At 36.2% G+C, this 26,530-nt stretch overlaps 1 long non-coding RNA gene across 3 annotated transcripts; it reads right to left on the bottom strand.

Moving 5' to 3' along the window:
* Window positions 1–2,033: 2,033 nt before the first annotated feature.
* On the bottom strand, window positions 2,034–25,805 carry LOC135579392 (uncharacterized). Of its 3 annotated transcripts, XR_010472401.1 has the most exons (7): window positions 25,602–25,805; window positions 24,865–24,962; window positions 22,386–22,492; window positions 21,675–21,792; window positions 18,412–19,705; window positions 8,377–8,562; window positions 2,034–7,524 (listed from the first exon to the last, which is right to left on the bottom strand). It is a non-coding gene; the product is annotated as an uncharacterized LOC135579392 (long non-coding RNA). The 3 variants fall into 3 exon arrangements; XR_010472400.1 differs by lacking the exon at window positions 25,602–25,805 and having other exon boundaries at window positions 24,865–25,057; XR_010472402.1 differs by lacking the exons at window positions 24,865–24,962; window positions 25,602–25,805 and adding an exon at window positions 23,099–23,362.
* Between the last annotated feature and the right edge of the window lie 725 nt (window positions 25,806–26,530).

Raw genomic sequence — 26,530 nt, 5'->3', positions numbered from 1 at the left:
AATGGTCATGTTCCCTTTCATTTTCTCCCAAATGCTGTCTACTACTGATTTTTTTCCTGTGTGTTTCCTTAGTACCTTCTTCTCAGTCTCCAGAAAAACAAACAAACAAACAAACAAACAACAACAACAAAACAACATCAACCAACCAAAAAACCAAAACAAACAACAAACAAACAAAAACAAAATTACAAACAACAACAACAAAACTCGTTTCTGGACTGCAAATTCCTTCTTTTCTTGAACTTCTCCAACTTATCCATGAGCCACATGGGTTCTCAAGTGGATGCTAAATATCAGCCTACATATAGAGACCTCTTCACGTTAAATAAAAGGTTGTTTAAAGCCAACAAGGTGTGATTCAAATGTATTCAGATACCTTTGAGTATAAATAGACAAAGTGGTCTTTTAGATGGCTAAAAATGGTGATCAGCATCACAGCATTAGTCACTGATGCCTAGCCTAAAAAGTGCAATTCTTGTTCCTTTGAAGAATTCAGAGTGTTTTGTTAATGGAAGTCTAAAACTCATTGAAGAGTGGTCTTATTTTTTAGGTATTTTTGAAAACAGTACTTATGATATTCACATTATTCTTCAGAAAAATTCCTACTTAACTGAAATGTCTCATATATGGGCCCTCCAGCCACCATTTAGTAATACTTTAAAGCAAACATGTATTGAAGAAAAGGTTCACTAAGACATTTCCTTAGTAACATAATTCCTAATGGAACTTTTCATATTATCATGCATATTTTTATAAGTATATCCTGATCAATAAACCATGATTGAAATTAAGTAAAATATACTCTTAAGGTTGATTTAATCTCTTTTACCAAGTAACCATTAAAATGAAAATTCTCTCACAGGATGGTCAAGTCAAAATGAGGAACAAGATAATAAACACTAGGTAATAAAAATAAATTAAAAATCAAAGCTATATGATATATTTTCCTATCAAAATGAAAGTGGCAAATTGAAAACAATAATGATGCTCATCCACAGTTACTGTTCCAACAAAACATCTCAGAATTTGATTTACAATTAGTGGCATCTTGAAAATGAGTCATCATTTTACATTTAAAACTGCTACCACTCAATCCATCAAGTGTTAAAATCTTGAAGTTGATTAATAGCACTCTCTCATGCTGTTTCTTTCAATGAGACTTCACAGAAACCTGAGCTATATTATTTAGTATAAAACTTTTGTGTTTAGGTTGCACACCTCCTCCATGGCCAGTTCAGTTGCTACCACCATGTTCATAAGTAGCAGGTACTTGGTGGTTTGAGAAATTTCAGTATCCTCATCAGGACATGAGTATAGGATGTACACCTCTGAGACCTTCAATATTATACTGGCTCCAAACACCTGGAGCAAGTGGGTGGAATGCAAAGAGCAACTGCAAGGAGCAGCTTTCCAGCTATATCCTGTATGATTTTTATTCACACTGGTGTTCCACTTGCTGTTAGTATAATCCCTTTTCATAGACAATCTGAAAGGAATGGAAGAACCCAATCTAGTTTTTCTCTCTCTTTCACTGTTGCAGAGCATCCATCTGGATTTGGAGAACAGTGAGGAGAAACTACAAAACAGAGATGAGAGAATATAGGTATCTTGAAAATTGTGCATTTTACACCAGAACAGACTGTGAGTAATGCAGTTTCCTTTAATTTGCAGCATACCAGTTGACAGTAAACACCTATTTTTACTGTGATTTGTTTTAAATGTGGACATGACCGAGAAAAGTTGCAGATGGGTCATTTCAAAGAAGACTCAGTGGGGTTAACAAAGATTTGTTTTGAGCAATGATTGAAACTAAAAACTTCTTTCTGCTAAAATCTTCAGGAATCTTTGGAATATAAGAGCAACTAGGCACAGACACTGCAGTTTAAATAGTAGAACAAAAACCAAATACCAAACACACAGAAAAACAAGAAAGGGTTTATATATAACACCACAGTTGCAAGGTATTCCATATCTTTATGCATTAATGCTTAGCAAGATCTAGGTACAAGTCTCTCATTAGGAACTCACAGTTATTTAAATTAGACTAAACTCATGAGGTTTTTGCCATATGTAATATTATGCAAAAATAAGATGGAAACAGAATATTTAGATGCCAACTTTTTTTAATAGTTCAAAAAAAATGTACAAGTATAGATAAAATTGCCATTCCATCTTAAAGTACTTCAAGTGACTTTCCTAGATTATAAAAAATAAAGTATAAAACCAAATTAGTAAATATTAGCCAAGCTCTCACACAATCTGACAAAGTAATTGTGTGCATTATATTGTGACTGGATCAATTTTTATAAAATAAACAATGAAACAGTCTAATAATGGCTCTAGAAAGAAAATCTGATTTTTTTCACGGTTGTTTTGGGTTTGGTTTTGGTTTTAAGCCTATTCCTAATCCTCAAGGAGCTTGAACATTGACTTCAGTGAACACATTATGAGATCCTTAGTGCTTTGAAAATGGTTCCTGTAAGAACTTTTTCAAAAGTTTTTAAAATGGTAATATGGAATAGTTGTGACTAAACAAGTAAAACATCTTCAGAGTTTTAATCAGCCACACCCTTTTGTTTGAAGTGACAAGGCCTGTCATTAAACAGAAAACTTTTGCTTCTCTAGCATAACAGACACACCAGCAATGTGTTCTCACGTTTTCTTTCTTACTGTTATTACCTTTTCACATATAATTGGCTTCACACATTTTGGAGGAGTCTAAGCTGAAAGTATTTGTTTTCTCCATGACACACCCAACCCTGCCTCGTCACAAAAACTTTAAAAACAACTCCAGCAATTCACTGTTCAACTTGTGAATATATTCCACATCCCAAACTACTGCAACTTTGCTCTACCTCTCTATAGAAAGTTTTTTTTCTTCTATATCATGCTTCCTTTAAATCATCCTTTATAGTGTTTCAGAGTACAAGATCAGCCTCCAGCATTGTTAAATATTGTTTCTCTCCTTTAATTTAATCACTATTTCTTGATCTTTATGAAAGAAAAAAAAAAAAAAAAGGAAAAATATTAATTGCTGAAAGAAAATATAATTTGTAACATGCATACATAAATTACATAGAGCGCACATTAGTATTTGGCCTAATTCCTTTCAGAAAACAAGGAACTACACAGTAAGAATGGTGAAGAGGAGAAGGGATGAGATGAAAAGGAGAGGAGGAATCAAAGAAAAAAGTATTTTTCATTTCTAATCATCGTAGAGTTTAAAACTATAATTTAATTTTTAAAAAAGGGGTGGGAGAGGGGCAAGCAGGAGGGCTGAGAATTAGAAATTGGTTTCCAAAATCAGATAACCATGGAAAGAAAACATAGGAAACTAAGAACCCTCCAAATGGAACAAATATGCAATTAGAGCTGCATGTGAGATGATCCCCTGGAAGCCCTGGGAGGTGGTAGAGAGAATCGCATAACATAAAGCAGCATATCTGCCTGAGTAAGAAACTGAAATGCTCCAGTCAGGTGTTGGTCATGGCCTCAAATCCAAGTGGAAATGCTCCGAGAGTATCCAATACTAAAAATTCCCTTTCTTTGTAGTGTAAATAGATATGGGTCAAACCAACAAATAGGGTAATATCTGATGCATATAGCAACACATACATGCAGTATCAGATATCACACATGTTTAGTATATATATAGTATATGTCAAAAATTTCTAACATGCATGATATAGTATATAATCATTACTTACATATATAGAGTCCTCAGTTGATTGACTGACATCAGAAGAATAGAATAGAATAGAATAGAATAGAATAGAATAGAATAGAATAGAATAGAATAGAATAGAATAGAATAATGCTAGCTTGGTGTCTTATTTAGAGTCTAATTGAACAGAAAATTCTTCCACATAATATAGTAAATTCTTCCACATAATATAGTAAACTTCAAATAAGGATAGTACCACTATTTGGTACTTAATAACAGGTGTACGTGCCAACTGCTCCATCTGAAGGGGGGGGACACAAATGCTACTAAAGACTCACACTTACACAGTTGGGAGGGAGATGGAGGGGACAAGTGAGCCTGGAACCAATAAAGGCAACCACGTTCCTGCAATCCCTCATCTCCTCAACTACCATGAGTCTCCTCTGCTCAAAATACAACAGCCAAATAAATTTTGGTATCCCTTAAATGCCTGAATTTATATCTACATATGCATATAGAAACTCACAATTCTGGGATGTGGGCCCAAGACAGCCAGATAGCTGCCAAACACAAACCAAGGGAGAAAGGGCAACTCTGACTTGAAGAATGCAGGATCCACAGTCATTCTCACTCAGCACCTATGGAAACAAGAGTGAGGCAGCTGGATAGACCTCAGGAGAGCAGAAAGAAGGAAAAACTAGTGACAAAACCACAATAAATGAGAAACAAAAGCTAGCGCTGTCATGGATATGACAGAGCCTGCAATTGGACAAAGAAAGTTGCATGTCAATTAGAAGTCTAAAAAATCTGAGTTGTAGCAGTGGGAGAACACAATTTAAAAAAATACAAATAAAAAGACAGGGAAGGCCCTGGACCAAGAAAATCAAGAGAAAACAGAAGTATCCAGATCCTTCTGCAGAACCGCATAACAGCTAGTCAGTCTCGCTTAACTGATTTTATTTATGAACTAGCTTATTCAATGTTATCTTAAAATCTTAGATTTTGATAATAAATTCACACTACAGGGAACTGATCACACTGTCCATCATTCCATTTCCATTTTATTGTCTGGTCATCTAAAATAGCTTTTTTGCCCTTCTGAGGAGGATTCCCTTGCCACCTTCTTTTATGGAAAAGGGTAAATGAATGTTAAGTCAGCTGGAGTCAGGGGCAAATGGTAGTGATGCTCCCCTAATGCACAGCTCCCCAAGCCACCACCGTTATGTTGCACAGAAAACTCTCCTGCATGAGAACCACCTCTGTCATGTCTCCTTGTTGCCAGATGACTCAACAGCTTGTAGAGAGAAGGGTTGTTTTCTGAGCAGCCTCACTAGAGGACAAAATCAGGATACGGGCAAAGGAGAAGACGATGTAAGTGGATTTTCTGCCTGTGAAAGGTGCAAATCCCAGGATTTTCACTTGCAGGTGTATATCCCAGCACATGCAAGTACTTAGTAATTATCCCAGAAGTCCAAATTCATAGCAGGAGTTACTATCTCAGAAAGAGCATCTTATTCATGTGGTAACATGATTTGTGAGAATCTCAAAGAAACCTCATGGTTTCTGAGAGCACTCATTTGTATAGAGATACTCTAAAATTACATGGCAAACAGAGCAAAGAAGGGGATGCCAAATGCTTCCAAAATGCAAATGACCAAAACACCTCCAAGCAACAGGTGTTTTTACATATCAGCAAAAAATAAAAAAAAAGCTGAACAAATACAGTGAGTATAGCTGATGAGAGAAAAATCTAGTATTGATGTGAAACCTTATGACTTTGAAATGATGAAACCAGTACTCCTTCCCCACCCACACATCCCTCTAAGTCAAAAAAACATTTTCTGAATTGCATACTGATGACACTGGGAACCAAAGCCACCTAATCATCCTTATGTTTCCCTGTCATAACATGAAAGAATTCCTATATGGCATATACAGCCATAGAGTTGAGATATCTATCAAAAACTTTATTAAAGTAGAAAATCAAAAATAAATTAAATGCCATGCTGTAATAAATAAATTAGTGCTTCTGCTGTTCTACCCGTTTCATTTCATTTACTCTGTTTTCCTCTCTAGTATCTGTTTTGTTTCTTTCCTTTTGCTAGCTGCTTAATTTCACTGAAAATAAGGAGTTTTTCCCTTTAAAAACAAACAAACAAAAAACAAACAAACAAACAAACAAAAAAACCCCACCACCAACCGTTTGCCACTCTTTACATTGCCTTAAACTTCATCATTTTTTTCCCTGTGTCAACTGTTTTGTTACCTAAATTACTTCCCCTTATACTCTTCCTTTACAAGTAATAGTCCAAATCTGATGATCTTTTGGAAAACATTACCTCCTGTAATGGCATGTATGAGTTCATTACTTTATATCTCCCAGATATATTATCGCATCGCAAGAAACTCAGTGACTTTTGAACTTTGAAACTTTTTCAGCCCTACAGGAGCTGATGAGCAGGGGATTTTTGCTTTGTCTTTCTTTGCACTGAAACAGAATAGATTTAGTATCAGCTTGACCTGGAGATTGAACTGAATTATTAGCTAAAATTGGACGCTTGTAGAAAATATGTAAAATAGTGAAGTGTTATATGATGTAATGGACTCCTTCAAAAGCTTTTCTGCACAACTTTATTTTGCCTCAGACTTCCATTCTGTTTGTTCTTTATGAAAGCTTCCAGATAAATTCATGTAAGTTCTAGGGAGGGTTTTTTTAACAAAATACTTTGTAGCATTGCCAATGATAGTTCAGCATACTTAAAAACCAAAAATGTTCATTCTCTTTCCAGAATCCATTGCTTTCCAATGATTATTCTTTACCTCACTAAATATCTATAAAAGTATACCTTCACCATTACTATGTATGTACTTCTACAGATTCCTGAAATAGACTTTTAAAATACCATCAAGAAAAAGCAAAAAGTATGTTGTACTCTCTATAAGATACCAATTTACCTGTCTGACCTCTGACTGAGTATTTCATTAGTCTCTCAACTCCTAGCAGGAAGTGGTCTTTCTATACAGCATGTATGATTTATTTCAGGAAAAGAAATCCAAGTTAAAACAATTTTCACATTTTCTAATGACCTGGCGTAGTAAAGAATATTTCATAAATCACCTAATGGTAGACATCGTTCATTGATTGTTCAGTGGTGGAATTTTAGTTGTTATTCACTGGATATTTCTTTCTTTATTTTTTATTTGTGCTGGCAGTTATGATAGGGTGATGTACTTTTCACAACTTTGTAATCAATATGAGTTTTGGAGAATGGAGGTGATGTCTTATGCAAATTCTTTCCCCATGTAAGTCACTAGCTCCAATTTTTCATGTCTTCAATCTGCCAGTTCTTGGAAAAACTTGTAAAAAACTGCTTTCTGTTTGATTTTGCAAATGAAACTGAAACATGGGGGACTATAATACCTGTTCCTTGTTATAAGAACACATACTTTTAACTAAAGTCTCTTGCTTTTAGTTACATTATTTTCAGCTGTGATTGTCTTCACTTCTTCAAAGCCAATTGAGTTTTTTTCCTTCTGAAGTGTCTTATAGGTAACCAAAATATGCAACAGTTCCTTAGGCTTTTAAAAAGAGACCATTATCTCTCCATGTCCTGGTATGAGTCAGAACAAACCATACAATTAATGGAGGTTTTTTGAGCTACAGAAATTAACCAGATAGGCTACTAAAGTCCTTCTAGTGGAGTCTGAGTCTTGCATACTGTTTCCTATCTCCTCTTCTTAATGAAGAACTTGGCTCTTCACCTTGACGTATCTAAAATTCCCCTTTGCAGCAATATCCATTTTCCCCATATCTCCTGATATGAAAAGTTAGGCAAATGCAACAAGACAAGCTAAAATATCTGAAAAAAAAAAGTAAAATAGTATTTGTAACAAAGACAAGTAAACTTGATAAAACAAAGCAAGCTTATTGTACTTTCCAGATGCTAAATAACTACAATATAGTCACTTTCTAGGTTATGCTTTTATGTAAACTTAGGAAACTGCTCAACTGAGTCTGGTATTTTTTCAGAATTTTCTGCCATTTTTAATGGTAACCACTTCTTCACATCTATTTGCATGTTCTAAATCAAACCGAGAGCTGAAGGTTTATTAAAGAAATCATTTTTCAACTGTTTGAAATTACTACTCTGAGCTAAAAATCAATGTTCTCTCAGCAACCTGCTTTTTAAAAATGTAATTTCAGCTGTTAATTTCAGGCTGCCCTTATATTCTCTCTCTGTGCCCTCTTATTCCCTTAAATCTGCCACACATTCCATCTCAAAAGCTGAAAATGAACTGAGACATTCTTGCTTAAATGCACTGATAATCATATTGTTTAGACTTAGCAGTGATTACCTATTGCCTTCTCACAGTCAAATAGGATTGTAGTTTGTTTCTTGTCAATGCTTGCTCTCTCTCTGAAAACGTGTATTTCCAGCTGTGAAATAACAAATAACCAATCTTCACCCCTTCTCTACCTACTGAATTTCCCAGACTTTCATATGTGAAAATTAAGTATCTTAAGTGCGTCTGCAAGCTCTCAGCTTATAAAGTTTTTTGGTTTTTTTAATAAATAATTGTGGAGAGCTGTAATGTCAGATGTAAATACGGAGAGGGAGCAGAGAAAATGTGGAAAGAGATCAGCCTAAAAGAACTTTAATACTCAATAATCTTTTGTCTTCAAAGGTAAAATTAAAATCTTCAGTACTTACATTAACACAAAACAGAGCTTTTTTCTGCATCCCTGCCCCATTTCTCATATTGGTTCAGAGTTGTTGGTCTTCAGCAATTGCTGGAGGAGTTTCACTGCATCAACCATAAGAACTCCAGTTATTCCACATCCTCCCGTGTACTGTCCTCACACTCACCTCTCCCAACAGACTTGAGTCCTCTTACATCTGCAAGTGGAAAAATGAGCTGCTTTTTCTGTATGTCCTGCATAAGGATGTCTCCATCAATTTGCAGAAGTTATACATGCTGTTTACCCCTACAGAGCCAGTAGCAGAACTGAAATATGTATCAGTCAAGTATGAAGATACCTTTAACACCCTTTAAGTTTCTAATTTTATTTTTTTTTTTAATTCCACATATGTGCTCATAAAGATGCTTCATTTTAACTGTGAAAATCAGGATGAGATACTATACATAAAGCCAATGATGTATCTGTATCTATCTTTACAGAAACAAACCTTCTAGTACCCAGTTTTGGAACATAACAAGATTTGTCATACATCATCTTTAAAACTACCCAATGACTTTTTTTCCTGTCTTTTCTGAGAGTACAACAGTTAACTGGCAAACTGACTACTTGATTGAGGAAAGTGCTTTCATGACATGATCCTCAAATAATGAAAATCCTTAGCTAAAAGCCTTGTCCTCTTTCCTGCATTTATAAAGAAAAAATGCACACATCTTATTTTTTAGCTACATTTTAGCTACTGAAAAAGCAGCTACTTTAGCAAGTGAAACTGCCTACAAAGTAAGCAATCTCCCTGTAAATTTTCATTTTCCTCATTTTAGCTGTTGCTTGAAGTGTCTTTGAAAAATTAACAGAAACCGCTCTTGGTGAGAGGAACTTATGGATTACATAAAAAATCCCTTCAATTTTACTTCTAAGGGTTGAAAATGAGAAAAAAACTTGTTTCTTTCGAACAATTTTTTTTGTTACTCTGCTAAGATGCAACCTCTGGCTGAGTCACCACTATGTGTCCTGTGATATCCAAAAAGGAGTTAATCAGCTTTTAGTAGTGCTAGGAGCATCATGTTGCAGCTTTGACTTTATCAGCAAGTGACAGTACAGTCTGATGATGTAATCCTTCTAGCTTTGTCTTACATTGTTACACCAGAACAGTCTGCCTACACAGGTACAGGGGTAGGGCAATGACATTTCCAAATCTGTCATCAGTTGTTGGTACATAAACATCCTCCAAACACTGCAGGTCCAATGCAACACAGTTTTGCAACATTAATTACAACTGATAAGTACACCGGGAGAAAAATATTTGAATGCAATAATTATTTGTGCACATTAACTTTTTGTCTGAAATCAGTACATATTTTCATATTTATAAAGATTAAGATAAAATATTTCATCATATTTTTAGTGGTGTTTTGGAGAAAACTGTAATTTTTCTTTACCATTTCACTTGCTTTGCATCTTATTTCATACATAAAAATAAATTCAAAATGAAGTCTGAAGAAACACCAACTTAAAAATACCAAGCATGAAAAAAAAACTTTTATGGAGAAGAAGAAATACAGAATTGTGCTTTGAGCAGAATTTGCAGGGAGGGAAGGGTTGTAATTTTGATAACTATGGGACATCTACAAGACTCTGAAGAACATAAAAGGAATTACAACAATTCCCACTTTTTCTTCACACCACTTCAAAAATCTGCAAATAAGGTATGTGCTCGTAGGAGCCTGGGATTCAAATAGACCAAAAGAAACACCAGTACTATGTCATTTAAATTGTTATTTGTACAGGAGCTATGATCTTGTTTTTTAAATGGGAGAACCCTCCAGGCAGATATTACAAAGAATACTGAAACCAGAAGCACAATTAGGCCCAAGGCCAACAGCCTGAAGCACAACTCAGTCAAGGGACATAGGATCATAGATCAAAATCCCTGACCAAAAAAAAGCAGAATTAAGCATGCTGCATATAGGTGAAGAAATAACAAGCAGCAATATTTTTCTAGTCCGAGTCTGAAGACGAAACTAAACTGAGAAGTGTGATACAACAGTCATATGTTGATATTATTGCTATATTCTTCTGAAAAAAAAAACAAAACAAAATAAAACAAAACACCAAAAAAATCCCAAAAAACACACACAGGACCCCTTTAAAAATCAAGCTAGGCCTGTGCTGTTTAATAAATCTCTATTAACCAAAAACCTTTGTCATTTAATATCATTTTCATACTCTCTAACTATGGAACTGTATACATAACTTTACCAACATGAACCGCCTCAAAGACTTCAACAGGACAATACATATACCAAATGCGCAGCCATTATTTATTTGAAAGAACAAGTAGACTGTAACATAGATAAATAATGCTTAATGAAAAGTTGGTTTTGAGGCAAACTGACTTAAAAAGAACAAAAGTTATCAGGTTGTTTGCAAGACAAGTGTTTTCAAATGCAAACAGGTGTGATCTGCTGGGATCATTTCTTTTTGCCTCCATCACCTCAACATTCAACTCTGCAGGTGGGGAAGGTGCTGAACATCTCCTCGCTGGGACACAGTGATGGAGTAGAAAGCGTTGTCCACCATGCAGACAAGAGCTTCACCCCATGCAAAACCACAGGAGCAGGATGCATTGCAAAGATGAGTAAATTTCTGAAGGAGGCAAGTTTATGTTTTACTCTACACAAACACGACAGTATTCCACATTAAATAAGTGTTGTGGTTACAAGTCTCCTTTGTTTCTGAGCATGCCTTAAGCTGTTATTAGAGTATTATTTCCTTTTTTGACAATCTGCTGGCATCCTGTTAGCATGGCTGAAGTCATAACTAAATTCCCTTCTCAGGACTCATTCTAGACCTGGTGGGAAAGTCAACACCTTTGCGCAATGGTTTTTTTGCTTGTGTATTGTGTATTTGCTTGTCTAGTTGCTTTTGCAACACAAGTATCTTTGCTCAGCAGCAAATCCTATTCAAACAGTTATTGTGATTGCCTGCACTAATATGAGACACTCATTTAAGAAGATTACAAAATAATGATGAAATTGCAGCATTACAGCATTGTAAGTCTCACCAGTGAGGACAGAGGATCTCTCAGAAAGGAACAGATTGTTATTACAAGTGTCTCTGTTTCCATTATCTGACCTCTCTGAACACAAAGAAACTTTTAAATTTCCTATTTTAAATGTAATTAAATACTTCAGAGGTAGCTGTGTATAATGCATATATTGTAGTTTAGAAGTTTAGTTTCAGCCCAAAGTTAACAAATGAGTAGCAGGTGATTAAAATGTTATTTATTGTACCAGTAGCTTGTTTCATAAACCTGTTGGCACTTCAAACTGCCTTGTGAAAGCCAAGCTTCATTAGCTTGTACATTAGGCATTTTTGTACTATATCAGGTATTTGGATTGGAAGTGTTTAAAACTGTGAAGTGTCAATCTGTTGAAAAACCCTGTAAGACAGACAGTAGTTTGAAATTACATGTTGTTTGCAAATATGTAACAAAACAAAGTAATGAACTTAGATTAATTACTATAACTAGACTCGGGAGGCACCAAAAACCATGGGATGTAAGCGTTGGATTTTCCTTACCACTGAGTTGAGCAGCTCATGTTCAGGCATGACTGAAGACTACTGGAAGTATTCTAAAACTTCATGCCCATTATGAAAGCAAACCTGCTGATCTTACTGCAGGACACCTCGCTACCCACAGATACTTTCAGCAAAATATTTTCTTTCTCTTCCCCCTAATTCTGCACCCTTGAGGGTTTTGTATCTTTCTGTGCAGTAACGCAGTTGCATGCTCTGCTATGAAAATGCGTAAGCTGGCTTCCTGCAGTACAGAGTAGTAAATGAATAAAGAAGAGTAGCTGTTCTCAGCTTGGATATACTGATACTATTTACATTTCTGGCATCTTAGCAGTGCTGTAAGTTACTGAAAGTATTCAGTGCTCTCACTTGCCCTGGACACCTTTCCTGAAGCAGTTTATATAATCAACTGAGTGTTTTCTGCCCATATTCAGAAGTAGTTCATTCATCCAGGCTCACTCAAAGTATTACAAAACACACTATAATATGTATAAGGTTTTATGTACAGATATTTTATATATATATATATATATATATGTTAATACATAAATAAGTTTTAATTTAGCACGCTTTCTGAAAGGACAAATCTGAGCAAGTGAAATCGTCCTCCTATTGAAGCCAATAGTACATAACCTCAAAAGCAAGTGACGATTCAGACAACCTGAGAAAGATTTCTGGACTTTTTTGCAAATAAACCTAGGTGAGGAGCTTTTTGGGGTGGCATGTCTCCTGAAGTTAATGGAAATAAAATGGTGGTCTGTGATGGGAAGCTATAATCTACTACCTTTGTTCCTGTGTTGACTCTTGGAGCAAGGAAGGTACTCCAAAGACAGGAATCTGCAAGATAAACTGCATGCAGACAGAGAGAAAGAAAAAATATAATTATCCTTTCTCAGTTATCAGGAGTAGTCTAGCCATAGATAGAGCTCTCCATGTGAGCTATCTTTTTAGTACATTATCCTGAAAGGATTTTTGTATTATACAATTAGCCAAGAACTGGGTTGAGTCTCCCTCGTGGGTAATACAGCTGGCAGGAACACATCGTATCTGCACTGTTGGTAGGTTGCATGTCTCTGCTGCCCCGAGACCCTCTGCTTCGGGCCTGCAGAATGTGAAAATATTATTAACAAACTATTGACTCAATTTGTTAAACATTTCAGGAAGGTGGCGGCAGAATGTGAATTTCTATAGCCCTCACAGCAGCTCTTGTGCAGAGCGTTTGCCCATTTAGAATTTTCTGTTATTTCCATCCAGAAAGAACTTTTTTTGATGTAATGAAATACTTTCAAGGATTAGCTGGAGAAGAAATCACCCTCCTAAGCTCTTATTTTTATTGTAAGGCAGAAATACTTCTAAAATTCTTGGTCAGGTATTTCTATACTAGTCAGTTAAGTTTTTTTAAGTAATTTGAGAAAGCACATCTTTATAGCTTAAAAATAGGCCTTTAAAAATAGCCTTTATAGACAAATTCTAAACCAGCTGAAATTCTTTGGAAAAAAAAAAACAAACCCTAATGATATACAGTTACAGTATCCTTTAGTTACAAGGAGCATTTCAGCCTAAATGTAAATGTTTTACATTTGAAAAACAAAGTTAAGCAAAACATTATTCTGCTTTCAGATTTCAAATGAGTTTTGGCAGACAACATATGTTCCCCAAAAGCATACTTTGGGGACTTGGGCTTTGACAGAAGGAAAGCACTAAAAGGATGAGCAACCAAGTGATATGTTCCATCTCTTTTTTCAGTAATGTTATCATTTGTAGCATTTACAACAACCAAAAACATGATTATTCACAAAGCAACAGCTGTCCTCTTCAAATTACTCTTAAAACTCATCTCTGATATGATGTTTACAAAAATTTGACAATGGTTAAGCAGATAATAATCTGCAATTGCCACTTATTCCAAAGATGAGAGTAGTTTCTTCCATAACTAGTATTCTGTCTCTTTGATGTATTTGCCTTTTTGAACAGGGACTATATTTTGCTATATGTTCCAAATATTTAGATAAAAAAGATGGAGACACTAAATATTAGAAATATTAAAGAAATGGAAATGGAAAATAAAATCATGTTTATTTTCACACAGAAGTGCAAGTTCGCAGTTATTGAGCACTGAGAAAATGACAGCAAATGGCTTCTGTATTTATACTGGGTAATAAATAACTCCTATAAAGTTATGAAATTGCATCTAATTGTTTCTCATAGGTAGCTATATTAAATAATCTGATGTGTGAAGTCAGATTTAAGTGTCAATTTGGAATAAATCCCCTGAATAGATCTCTCTACGTATCGTAAGAATGCTAACGTTCAACTGAAACTAGAAATATCATTAACAAAACAACAGCAAGAAAGTATTTCCAGCATAATCTCACTTTTGGGATAGATCACAAGAGAATTTCAGGCAAAGAAAGAACTCTGCAGGTGTATCACTGAGATTCAACGATATCAAAGCAGCCAGTTTTCATCAGCTGCCTTAAAACCCCTTAGCTATCACTGTTTCCACCACAAGCCACATAAAAACACACTTGATTTCAAGACTAGTATGTTCACAGCTCCAGGGATAGAGGTAGCAAGATTTATCTATCACCTTGTCTCCACCTAGCACAGATCTATCTGATAGGTGTTCTCAAAATATCTTATCATGCTAGATTTCCTAACACACAAACCATGAGGAAATGTGGAGGTGAAAAAAGCTGTCCTAAAATGCCAGTGCTTCAAGAACTCTATTGAATACTGGAGAATCACGCTGAAAATTTCGCTGAAATATGAAATGTCTTTCTCTAGGACAGGGATTTTTAACTCCTGATAATGACAGCTCAATTCTCAGGCCACAGGCATGCTCTGACAAAACAGGATTTCTCCAATTCTGAAGCTTTCAGAACAGGGAATAAAGGAAGGAAAAGAAATGGATATGTATCCTCTAGTCACCTGAAAACAAACCGATGATCAGATATTTTTTTTACTTCATATCAGTGAAGTGTTAGAGAACTATATAGAATATGGTAAGGACAAAAATATCCCCTGAATATTTATGTAAAAGCTTGAATGACTTTTTGAGTACTTCAACAACTTCAGTAGTAACCCATGAAGTGCTGGGTTGTAACTGTTCAAATGGTAGCTAATACTCAAATAACTCGTCGAAACTGTATTTGCAACAGACTGGCATCACGAAATGAATTTTAGATAAATGGAACAGATGAAGAGAAATACCAAAGAGAACTCAGAGGAGCTGTCAGTGTCCCCCAGGACAGTTTTAGACAGAATTAGGACACCATTCGCAGGGAAAGTTGTTGTTACGGACACTGAAAGCTCAGCCCGAGCTCCGCATGAAAGAGGCAGTCAGAGAGGAACCCGCCTGTTCTGCTCCGATCAGAATTAAATTTACATTTAATTTTCCATTAGCCTGTTGGTTCCAAAGTAGAGGTCCAGCCTCAAACCAGACCTGAATTTTGGACACAGGTCCAGGTGAAAGACAAAACAAAAGAATTGGGAAGCACCCTCCTTAGCAAATCTAAACAAAACTTGGGATATGGCAGAGACAAAAAAGTTAAAGAACAACACTGTAGCTAAATACTGACAGATACCATTTGTTAGGTGCCAGGACAGGTACAAAGACACCATCTGTGAGATGCAAGAAATACTTTGGCAAAGTACATCCCCTCTGCTAAGAGATGACGGTACACAGCAGCTTCGCAGCCTTGGTGTGGTGGTTCAGAACTGACCCCAGCATCTCTCCTGCTCAATCCCAACTATAAATCACAGTGCTGATTGTACCTAATCTTGGTAAGACAAGGGGCAATGGGTTCAAACTGGAACACAAGAATTTCCACTGAAATTTGAGAAGAAACTTCTCAGTGAGGGTAACAGAACACTGGAACAGGCTGCCCAGTGGGGTTGTGGAGTCTCCTTCTCTGGAGACATTCAAAACCCACCTGGACACATTCATGTGTAGCTTCATCTAGGTGTTTCTGCTCTGGCAGGGGGATTGAACTAGATAATCTTTTGAGGTCCCTTCCAATCCCTAACATTCTGTGATTCTGTGATTCCCATGTCTTTGGTGGCGCTGTAGGAACTTTCTCTTCCTTTTCTCCCCTCCACAGTCTTCATGGCCCAAAACCTGGCATAATTGATCTTTGATTAGGGATTAAAAATAGTTTTAGAAGAAGTAATCGAGGTAGATGGTTCCTGGAATACCACAGACTGTGGTGTTGGCATATTCTTAGTGGAAGTAAAACATTTTAAATTCTGCACCAACTAAGACTGATTTTTTAATAAATTCCAGGGAGATATTAGACCATGGATGCAGATGAGTTTTGTGATGAAAAATGGGATAATCTGGCATGAAGTCCAGGAGGCACTTTTTTGTCAGGAACCTCCAGCGTAGCTGGGAGCAGTATGCTCAGAAGTTGGACCGTGACTTCTCACTTCAACTTTCCCTAATGGTTACCTTCTGACGTTTTCCCACCCAGCCTGCTATTGCCTCTGTATCACACTCTTACACACCTTCCAGCACACTGTGTGAGGTTACTTAGCAACTCTGGTATCCAAATTTCAATAGACAATGCAGTGTCAAAGAGTTATGGGACCTAGCCACATTTGTAGCTTGAGCTCTTTGCCAGCACTCAGTCATCGGTTTATTCTGATACAACAAATATTTTGAACTGTCTGCAGAGCAGGTGTTATTGGATAAGCAGTCATTTTCTCATTTTACTATATTTCAAGATTGTGGAGTCACTTTACCCTGACTTTCTGGCAGAGAGTGGGAGTAGGAGGAAGAGGGGAGTAAATTTTGCCCTTAGTAAGAATTACGAGACTGAAAAGACCTCATTATAAATACACACAGAAATACAGAACACTAGAAACTAGCTACCAATTAAAGCCCTTATATCTCTCTGTTTCTTATCTCTATCTCAATTCTTATCTTATAAAACCTTTGAATAGAAAAGGAAAGACCATTCTAAAGACAGTAAGTGGAGTTCAAGTTAGATAACTGATTATAAAGTCTCCAAAGGCACCTGGGGCTCTCAGAAGTAAGGATATAATTTAGAAGTTGATAATCTACCTCTGAGTGCTTCAGCCACAAAACTCTCCACGTTGCTCTAGGTGATCTAGAGATACTGGAAGCAAGATAGTCAACTCAGTTTAGAACTCCACGAAATTGCCTTCTTCCTTCTAGCAAAAAGACTCCCAACAGCAACATACTGTGCAGTATAGAGCTGCACACAGACACTGTGCATTTCAGTAGCAGCCTCTCTGGTCAGCCTAGAGTACTCAAATGAAGCTGATAAAATGAAGTGACAGTGTAAAGCCTACTTTAACCAAAAGAAAGAACTTCAGTAATTTAGATCAGTGTTTCCAATACTGCTTTTAACAGAGGGCCACTGTCTAAAAAACAGGTAGATACCTACAGCAATCACAGGCACAAAACTTACTTGTGCCAAAATGTTTCTCTTTTTTTAAAATCTGGTTATAAAATTACAGTAAAATAAAAAGCAGGCACAGTGATATGTCAAACTGCAAGAATAATTCCCCTAAAACCAGAACTGGCAACACACTGTACATTACTGGCTTGCATGAACACCTACTCTTCAGATGGTTTAACTAACACACCATTCAAAAAGTCATTGCAGGCCACTATAAATTGCTGTGTATTTCAGGCAGTGGTTGTTAGGAAGCCACACACATCTATAAGTAAATCCACAGCTGCAGACTTCCTGGGAGAAGTTAACACGAGTCAGACCAAGATATTCCTTGTAGGAAAAGGGAAAGGGGAAAGAGAAAGGGAAAAGCGGAAAGGAAAAGTGGAAAAAAGAAAAAAAAAAAAAAAAGATAAAGGAAAAAAGGAAGAAAGGAAGAAAGGAAGAAAGGAAGAAAGGAAAAGGAAAAGGAAAAGGAAAAGGAAAAGGAAAAGGAAAAGGAAAAGGGAAAGAAGAAAAAAGAAAAAAAAGAAAGAAAAAAAAGAAAAAAAAGAAAAAAGAAAGAGAAAAAAAGAAAAAAGGAAAAAAGGAAAAAAGGAAAAAAGGAAAAAAGGAAAAAAGGAAAAAAGGAAAAAAGGAAAAAGGAAAAGAAAAAAATTGAAAAGGAAAAAAGAAAAAGGAAAAAAGGAAAAGGAAATGTAGTATGTAGTGCATTTTCTTTAACTCAGTAGTTAAAGTTCACAAACCAGTTTCTGTGGAAGAAACTGATTGAAAATGGTGGTGCCTCTGTTTATTCTTTTTCAATATGCAGCCTCACGAAGGGGAAAAATGCTTTATTCAAAACTATGTTTTAATTAAAATACAAAGGTGAAAATGGTTTTATGCATAAATACTAATTTTAAAGACAGCAACACACCTGCTGTCTGATCCAAATTCCAATTAGAGGGGCAAAGTTTGAATTTGAGAAGTGGATTTGGATTTAAATGCAAAGGCCTAAAAAAAATAATCAAAGTCATGCAAATTTAGTCACCAGAAAGAACAAGTCTTACCTGTTTTCAAAAGCCTTCTGGCTTTCTTGATGAACATCTGATCTTGGTCACTATGAAAAAAAGAACTGTGTGATGGAATTGAGACAAAAATCTCAATGCTAAATCCAGGCATTTACATGTTTAAAAACTGAAATCCTATTCAAAGCTGGTCATGAAATTCTAGCAAACTTTGACTAACTGCTAGTTCACAGCAACAGAAAGTCACATAAATGAGATTTCCCAGAATAAATAACCAACCTGAGTATTAAGAAAATGAATGAGACAGAATGCTCTTGAAAAGGAAGGGGGTGTGTTTCGGAGCATTTGTGTATGCAAAGCTTCTAAACTTTATAAATTTCAAATGCATTCTTACGATGCTAAAATTTTCATGGAGAGATGTAAAATCTCTACTGGTTTATTACCTTTTTCCATGTAATCTGTATCTTCTGAGCAAAAGACCTAGACATTGTCTTAGTTTAGCTTTAGTGAGCATTAAAATAAACTGATTCTTCTATGTAGTGCCAAAACACAGTGCTTCAGATTGAAACTGGAACTCACTGAAACTCAATTCAGCTGTATTAATTCATCTTTAATAAAGTCCACTGCAAGTGCAAGCGTTCCCAAACTCTCCCAAGTGTGATCTGCTGAGGAAATCAACTAACGAGGGTCAGAGACTCTAATTGGAAATTATTCTGTGCATTAGGAAGACAGAAGATATATGTGGCAGAGAGATGACACAGATGCAGAAAAGCAGTACCCAGGCAACCTCTGGTGAGACAGTGCTGCAGGGGATCCCCCCTTGTGGGGTGGAGGGCAGCAGGAGCCAGAGCTGTGACCCAGCACCTCTTTTCCTCCTGTGCTCAGGGAGATGCCTCACTGCCCGTGACAGAACGAACGGGAGAGTACCAAAGGATAACCTAGTGTCACAAAACAATATACCGTGCCTTGACTGCTGTCCACCTCTGCAGGCTGGGCAGTTAACAAGGACGAGGCTGTCAAAAGTCTGGGCATTTTCAGTTATCCATATCCCAGCTTCTCTCAAGTATATAAATGTACTGCAAAAAATGCAAATGCATTTTTAGTCATCTTCACACCACATGCACATACATATATAAAAATACACATAGACACACATACAATGTCTCTTTGGAAGCCATAAAAGTGGATAAGCCTTTCTTAGCACAGCTCCAGAACCTTCTGAAGTCACATTGATCCTACACGCACGCACTCAGAGGATGACAGGTCTACCTCCAGCATGACACCAGCCAAGCAGGGGGCAACTGAGAGGCAAAACTGGGTCCTTGCTCCAGACTGCCTGTAACCAAAACACAGGATGTAAAGAGCTAAAGGAAAACTAAAGTCTCACAAATACAGAAAAATAGACAAGGTGTCCTGTTACAAAACTTCTACTTTTGATCTATGAAATGGAAACTTTTGATGGACATCAGGTTGTGTGTCCCTGGAATGAAATATGGATCTATAGCTTTTATGAGAGTAAAGTATTTCAAAGAGAGCATGAAGGAGAAAAGACATTTTAAATATAATACCACTCTCAGGAGGAATCTCTCTCAGTGTCAGTTCATGACACTGCAGACTTTGATGCTGCCTTGACAAATATTTTCTCTAAGGTGAACTATAAGTTGCTTTAGTTTTACTATTTTTTTCCCACTTTTAGTTTATGTAGGAATTGCACTGAAATGGCAATCTCTGCTCCCTCCAGTCATTTAGAGATCAGAGAATAAGGACCATTTATTTTTATTAAACTGCTACCACTTCTTATTAAGGTTATCCAGGTCATTAGCTCATGACAAAATATCTTGTTCAATGTAATTTTAGTTTTGACACACAAGAAAGAGCAGAAGTAAATATGATACACTTGAAAAAGCAGTCTAAGTTGTATTTCTTAATTTCAGAAGCAAAAGAAAACAAGAAAAACAAACAAACAAACAAACAAACCCACACACAGAAAGAACACCCAACCTCCTACATAGTTATTTGTCATTCTGACAAAATAATGAAAGATGACCTGATAGTCTCTCTTTATTCTTCCAATTTTGGAGTGGCCTGTTATTTTCAAATTTTGTCTCCAGTTCTTGGCTTAAAATTTTATGCAAAAGGAAAGCTATCTCTACATTCCACATTGCTTTGCAGTCTCAAAATAGTCATCTAACACGAAAACACAGTCAGAGCTGTAACAAGTAGAGCTGCCAGGATAACAGCAAGAATATCCATCCTCTACTTTCACCTTGATGCTAAGACATATAGGACACCATTTTAAAATATTTTGTTTTAAAGTTTGGATTGAGTAAAGGATAAAACAGGTCATAGCAGCTATGCCTCCTGAAAAGCCTCACGGCCCACAGTCACACTTCAGATTTTTTTTCTCCTTTAATGCATTACGTTAGAAAGAGAATTTTTTCCCTGTTCATCCAAATCAGTCATTCAATTTTCACTTCATGCACAATTCTTATGGTCTGCCATCCCTAGCTCCTCCAATTTTCTCCTTACATTCAATTCCTGTCATTCCTTGAAGCATAGTGCAGTGACAACTTACACAGTGGTATCAGAGAACACTTCATTTCTTTGCTCTTGCTCTGTTTAACAAGGAATAGTTCTTGTCTTATTCTATGAATATGTCAGCCCTTTTCTGCGAAAGGATTGCAACTCTCCAAGGCTCCATTTGAGCTGTGAAATTTTCTCCAAAAGTTGCCCTAAAAACCTGTGTGTGTGATCATACTTTCCACTGTTTTAATGCTTTCCAAGACATGGAAACACATGCTTTCAGTTTTAAGGGAAAACTTAAATCTTTTTTTCCTAAGTATGTAAGACTGTGCTATCTGCTCCCCGTATTTCAGGAATTTAGTCATGCAGTTTTACCTACAGGAAAAGTTGTCAGTAGCCAAGGCTGAGATTTATTCATTTACACCTCAAAGAGCAGCTATGTCAAAAGGCAGTTCTAGACTCAGAATGGTTTTAGTATTCTTAGAGGATGGGTGTAATCATTTAATAGTTCCAGTAGAACAGTAAAACAAATTAAAAAAACTTCTAAGACAGTTCTCCAAACTAGTCTACTAGATATCTTCTGATTTATCATATCTGCTATGAGTGGAGATTAGTACCTTTTTCTTTAAGTTCAGAAAAAGAGTTATGCAAACATAGCTAAGCAGGTCAAAAAGTAAACCCAAACTACATGGTTTCTAGCACTGTACAAGAAAGTATTTTATTCAGAATAGCAGTACTTCACAAAGTTATTTTCATAGATTGTAATTATTTCTTTGCCAAACCTCTGTTGGGCACAGGCCTGTGGGGAAGCGTTTTCAGCTCCTGCCTCATTTTCTCACACTTGTAGTTCGTGTATTTGATTTGAGAGCCAAGAATTTGATATCCACCAACTTTTCAATACTGTAAAGAAACCAAGAATATAATGATGCAAACAAAAATGTCTAAAGCAAACCCTACCTCTGTCCTCCCCAACGCAGCATCAATCTTCGGATATCAAAGAGCACTTGAAATAAAGGTCACCAAATCAGAGTGACAGTTTCTCTAAGTGTTATTCTTTTAGTAGTGGGTTTCATCCCCTTCATCGAAGACCATTATGTAGCTTTGAATCTCATATGAAGACAGAAGATGACTGCACAGATATCATTGTGTATCAAACCAGGTGTATTAATGAGACAGCAACTGATGATAATCTGTGTCGTGATATTTAAATAATAAGAACCGATTAGCTATATAATTTAAGATGCTAAAAACAAAACTGATATCCCAGACCACTCGCAGAGCAGTTACCTGTAACATGGCTTAAAATAAACTATCAAATTCTGATTTTAGACTTTTCTGTTATAGCAGGTGAAGTTTGACACAGCTACAAATAATAGATCTTCTTAAGTCTGAGTAAATGTTTCAGAGTAAACAAGTAAAATTAGTTTGTTTCATGAAAATGGCACATTTTGATGCAATTATGATCCAACTGCCTTCTGACATGTAAAGCTTACCATTTACTTCATTTAGGGAAAGAGAGAGACATATAGGGCTCAACAGTGGAGTTGATTGGTATATCTTAGGTTTCTTCCTCAGGAAAATGTCTATTCATCAAAAAATCCTAAAATGAGAGAATAATAAACTGAATTCAATGCTATTGTTAGCATAACTGAGACAGAGAGGAGAACAGAAGCTTAAAAGTTATGAAGAACATTTGAACATTTTAAAAATAAAACCCCAAATCCTGTATGTGTTTCAAACAAGAAAGGACTTCTTAGCTAGTATTAAGATGGTCAAAATTAAAGACTATAAGGAAGAAAAATATATTTTTTCCTGCACAAGAATACATTTAACTGCAGGTCTCAGATCAGGGTGGATTTTTTTTCTTACTCCCACTCCCTAAATCAGGAAATTTACTGTGCTAGGAGACTAAGGATTATCCTTCATCAGTCTGTTGAAGCGAACAGTATTGCGTTCATATAATAAACAGCATTGACAAAATGAGAGCCAAGTCTTTCATTCCCTCAGCAGTTCACATGGGAGATGGATTTCCTGGCAGAGCTTTAGACTGCCTATCTCCTCATGATTAAACAGGAGGCTGCTGGTAGTAAATTTAAATATTCAAGTATGTTTAAAGGAAGGGGAGACTTGAAGGAGAGACAGAATCCACCAGAAGGTGGTGGTTCACAATATCCAATGATACCATAATTCTAATACCTAGACATACCCATGGATCTTGATTAGATGCCATACACACAGCTAAGCGTAGACGGGACCTCATGTCTTATCCCTTGGTTGTAAGCTCTTCTTATAACAATACTGAGTCTATTCAAACCTTTGCAGCAAGGCGGATTGGGGTGAATTTAAGGTAGCAAATTTAAATAAAATAGAGTCTGTGCAACCGCCCCTGGAGTACCAGCATCGTATAGCATAATTAAGGGAGCAGGGCAAAACTAGAAAGGCCTAATTTGCTTCCCTTCAGACAAACACAGGCCAGTGCCCTCCTTCCAATGGCAAGCAACCAAGAGCAACTCTGTACTTTGAGGAAAATTCCACCAGGGTACCATATCCCATTCCCTGCCCTCTTCACACACCCTGGTTCAATAACTAGTATTGTATGACGTGCTATAGATTTCCCTATTAACTTAGTAAAAGCAAGGACCAGGCAATCAGTGATTCATATTTTAGGAGATACCAAGAGGTGTGGCAAGAGCTGTTCTTCCATGTTCTTGTAAAGTACTGATTTTTAATGAACATCTAAATGGCCATTTTTATTTATTTATTGTTATGTTAATGACATTATCCCAAATAATTCCTTTCTTATACTCTGTCCCCATTCTACCTCAAAGAGTTGGTTTTAAACAAAAAATTGCAGAGTATAAACTTCAAACTTCACTCTTGTCACTGCTTTTAGACCCTGCTTGGTTTGAGAAAGCAAGAAACTTCCACACAGATTAGTCCTGTGCACTATGCACCGTACTTCAGTAGAAAAGTAACAGTTAAGTTTTAACTCTACCATGTTTAGGCTGCCACATGAGCCACATAAAAACAAACAAACAAACAAAAATATTTTTAAGATATATTACTTAAATGAATAATGCTCTTATTTTCAAATCTAGCTCCTACTCACGCTTTCTTGGATTTTTAATGCCTTTTGAATGACTCCTGGCCTCAAGTTAGTGTTCCTCTTAAATAACAAGCTTTAAGTATTGTATTTCTCTTTCTGTTCTGAGTAATATTTTAGCATTGGGTTGCTTTAAAGTCAAATCCATAATATTTATGGAACAGGAAAGGCATTGAAAATACATTGAAACAGAAAAATACTTCTGAACTAAATAATGTACCTATTTTTTAAATTTTGACTAATGGTAGCGTAAATTTTGTACTTTGCTTAAAAGAAATTTCATTTAGGACAGGTAAGTGCTCAGATCATCAAAACCAAAGAGGAATGATTTAATTGCAGTCCTAAAGTGGTCTATCACAGATAGTTATGAACTTTCATGCACAGTACCTTATATCTGAAACTAGGTCCAAATCATTATCCTGAGCCAATACCTTACATAGGGACAATGAATGATAGGCTTGGTGACATCAAACACATACCAGGCCTTCCTTACAGTAGCACACATTTAGTTTGTTTTACAGTAGGATTTGAAAGGCAGTACCCTAAATCTGGCTTAAAATAATTATAACAATATTAATGCAATCATAAGGTAATTGGTAATCAAAACATATTCCAGAATTCTGACAAAGCATTTTTCATACTAATAGATGGCTAGAGGATTTTTCTTTAAAATACTTGAAACTTTAGACAAAAGTAAAAATAGATTTTCATCTCAAGAAGATTAGTTAAGGGCACATCAAGCCTTTTTATACTGTGAAAGATAAAAATAATTGCTACTAGAGAACAACCGCTGTTAGTCATTGGTATAAAAATTGCTGGCCTGACATCTTTCAAAACTGAAACTATCAGCTTATCCATAAGATACTCACAACAGGGGCAGGAGCAATGTAAAAATTCAGATCTCTTCTCAATCATTATGACTAATTCTGATGAAGAAGGACTACTTCATGCTTGCATTTGTAGTAGTCTGTGATACGCAGATTAAAAAAAAAAAAAAACAAAACACTAAAATATAAATATTGCACTTACAGCTGCTCATGTTAAATATGTCTAGTTATAGGAATGGAAACATAGTATAGATACACCCACTTTCATGCACAGAAGCAGTAATACATAATGACTAAAGCCAGCTTAGTTTTTTCTTTGAAGAACTCATTGAACCTTTGCATATCAGGTTCTTCATTTACAATTGCATGCTTTTGCATTTATTGGCATACAGAAAAGTCTATTACTCTTTCAAGGGCATGAGCTCTTAATGAATTTGAGTGCACATGATATAGGCATTTGGGAAAGGAGGTGTAGAAGGAAAAAGAGGGTTATGATAGTGCTTCTCCCTAAGGACTTCTGCAGTTTATTTTTTATTATGCATTTTCCTATATAAACTTAAGTTTTTTTGCAATTTTATTTTCATTTAAATCAAATTAATTTTAATAATATTTCACTAATGTTATCATTTAAATTTTAAATTACATTTACTTTTGATAAGGAAGGCAAGACAGCAAAGAAGGGCACTTAGGAAAAGCTACATGCAACTTCCTCTCCCTCCCTAGACTCACAGTCACAACCAGCTACATTTTCATGAAAGGAGGAATATGTTCAGAGTTACCCAGGAAGACTCTGGAAATAAACAGTTGTTCATGTGCCTTGTGTCAATGTACAAGTCAAATCACTGCCAAGTCCTCCTCTTTCCTGTCACAGATTAATGGCCTCTGGGCAGCTGCCTGGGGAAGAACAAAGGAGATGCCCATGTCACTGTTTGAAGCATTTGGTAGTAATTCCACATCACTGCACTGGTATCTACTGGTGGCAACAGAGGAAACTGATAGCTGCTGGGTCTGTTGCTGAAGCAGACCCAGCGTTGCAGCCAAAAAGTCAATATTGTCAAGATCGGAGATGAGTATATTAAGTAGACGCATGAGCTCAGCTTCAGGAGTTTCTTTTGCTCAGCCTGCATAAAATCTGGCCTGGGAACAGCAGATCACTTCTGAGAAGTCTTTCATCGTATGAACTGTAAGTACACTGAGCTATTAAAAAAATCACCTTTTAAAGGTTGCAGTGACACTTTGATACTAAAGTTTCACTGCATATGAATGGAAACTTCTCACACTTTCCATCTTACCCCATGCCTTACTCTAATAAAATCTCCCTTTTTTAATCTTTTATCAGTTCAATGGCAGTTGACATCATAAAAGATAGATGTAGAAACCTACAGAAGAACACACTAACCTTTCATGCTAATAGAGGGGGCCTTTTAAAGATTTGGCTGCAGCCTGTAGGCTCTACTGGTAGAGATTTACAGTATCATCTTCACAGATGGATAATGAATTTCAACTATCCAAACATCTATACTGAACAAATGTTGTTTTGTTGTTGAAAGTGATGTCAGGGGACCTCCTCTAGCTTCTGCATACAGATCATGCATCCGAAGAATTTACAAGGTTCTGCAGAAATCATATTCAAGTACAAGGATGAAACCTTTTTCTTTAAATTATTGCAGCAGTGTCAAAGGTAAACTGGGAGTTCTTTAAAACACAA

Source organism: Columba livia, chromosome 4, assembly GCF_036013475.1.
Source record: "Columba livia isolate bColLiv1 breed racing homer chromosome 4, bColLiv1.pat.W.v2, whole genome shotgun sequence".
Lineage (NCBI taxonomy): Eukaryota > Metazoa > Chordata > Aves > Columbiformes > Columbidae > Columba > Columba livia.
Note: the sequence above shows the minus strand (reverse complement) of the source record. Positions and strands in the feature narration are given on the sequence as shown.